The sequence below is a fragment of the Myotis lucifugus genome, unplaced genomic scaffold (genome assembly GCF_000147115.1).
Source record: "Myotis lucifugus unplaced genomic scaffold, Myoluc2.0 scaffold_4, whole genome shotgun sequence".
In the NCBI taxonomy this organism is placed as follows: Eukaryota; Metazoa; Chordata; class Mammalia; order Chiroptera; family Vespertilionidae; genus Myotis; species Myotis lucifugus.
In genome coordinates, this window is record NW_005871052.1 from 2304299 (window position 1) to 2306557 (window position 2259).

Sequence of the window (2259 nt, forward strand, 5' to 3'; positions counted from 1 at the left end):
GCTCCTGCCACCACGCTGTACTCGCCAGCCATGAGCCCAGCTTCTGGCTGAGCAGCGCTCCTCCTGCAAGATTGCACTGACCACCAGGGGGCAGCTCCTGTGATGAGCGTCTTCCCCCTGGTGGTCAGTATGCATTATAGCGACTAGTTGTTCTGCTGTTCAGTCGATTTGCATATTAGCCTTTCATTATATAGGACTAGATGCCTGGTGCACAAAATCCGTGCACGGGGGTCTGTGTCCCTCAGCCCAGCCTGCATCCTCTCCAATCTGGGACCCCCTGAGGGATGTCCGACTGCCCATTTAGGCCAGGATCGGGTCTAAACGGGCAGTCGGACATCCCTCTCACAATCTAGGATGGCTGGCTCCCAACCGCTCGCCTGCCTGCCTGCCTGATTGCCGCTAACCGCTTCTGCCTGCCAGCCTGATCACCCCCTAACCACTCCCCTGCCAGCCTGATTGCCCCCAACTGCCCTCTCCTGCCAGCCTGGTCACTCCTAACTGCCCTCCCCTGCTGGCCCGGTCAGCCCTAACTTCCCTCCCTTGCCAGCCTGGTCGCCATTAACTGCCCTCCCCTACTGGCCCGATTGCCCCTAACTGCCCTCCCCTGCAGGCATGGTCCCCCTGCAACAGCTCTCCCCTGCAGGCCTGGTCTCCCCTAACTTCTCTCCCCTGCCAGCCTGGTCGCCCCCAACTGACCTCCCCTGCTGGCCATCTTGTGTCCACATGGGGGCGGCCATCTTGTGTGTTGGAGTGATGGTCAATTTGCATATTACCTCTTTATTATATAGGATACCCAGTAATAGCATCTAGAACTCTGAAAACTAAGACAGTTTCCCAAGTGCCCAATTTACAATCTGAAAGTAAAACTTACCTTGGTAAATATGCTACAGTCTGTCTGCAAATATCAGTTGTAGTCATCCCAACCTGGCATTAATTATCAGAGCTAAATATTCATTCCCAGAGCTTGAATAAGGATAGAGATGAGGAAGGGTGGCATGCTTTCTTTTCAGAAGTGTCTATAGCTATCCTGGTACTCTGTGCTAGCCTTAGATATGAGATAAATACACCACAGTCAGTCATAAGTGAAATATAATTTAAGAGGCATTTGAAAGTGTCCACAAATATTTTTCTCTCCTGTTAATGCATCATCCTATACAATAAAAGGCTAATATGCAAATAAACCAAATGGCAGAACAACCGAACAACTGGTCGCTATGACATGCATTGACCACCGGGGGTGTGTGTGAACATGGCAGGCGTCAGCAGCAGGCAGTAGAGAGCGGAACATGGTGGGCGTTGCCAACAGCAGGATGGTGGTGCAGGTGAGTGGGGGTCACAGTCCAAGGTGGGGTGCTGGTCGCTGTCATCCCCGCAAGATTCTTGTAGTTACTGAAAATTCTTTGCTCCTGCATGCCGCAGTCCCACCCAGCGCTCGCACCTCCCATATGATCGTTACAGTTTAAATAATGAAAACACAGACACCCCTACCTCTAGACAATAATACTTAACTTACCCCAAGTTTGCGCCCGGCTCCAGAGAGATCGCTCAGAGCATTAGGGAGTGCAACTGGGACAAATACCCCGATCGCCAATGACAGCTTCTCCACCTAACCTTGCTCTGACTCCAGCATCCACTTCTCACACCCATTGACAGAACTGGACCCACTCACAACCACTGTTGGAGTTGGCCCCAATCATTCCACACCCTCAGCAGGTACCAGTGGGGCCAGCACCATCAGCACGTGGGAGCAGCATCAGTGCATGGGAGTGGTGGCAGCGGGAGTAGAGCTGCTTTCAGACAGGGAATCAGGAACTATGGTGGGAGGTGCCAGGCAGAGGCATGGAGGATGGGCTGAGACCCACCCCTGTGCCCACCGCAGCCTCACAGCCCACAGGTCCTTTCAAGGTGCATGAATTCGTGCACTAGGATGCTAGTATTTCATAAATGATGATTTATATCCAAAATCTTCCAAAATGTATGTATATATTTTACTATTATAGAGAATACTAGAGGCCTGGTGCACGTATGCGTACACAGAGGGGGTGGGGGTCCCTCAGCCCAGCTTGCCCCCTCTCACAGTCCGGGAGACCTCACGGGATGTCCTACTGATGGCTTAAGCCCACTCCCAGTGGGCCACAGTCTAGCCGCAGAGGCTTAGAGCAGGTGACCCATGTGTGAGTGTGTGTGTGTGTGTGTGTGTGTGTGTGTATGTCTGCTGGGAGCGGTACCCGAGCTGCGTCATGGAGGCTCGGAGCAGGT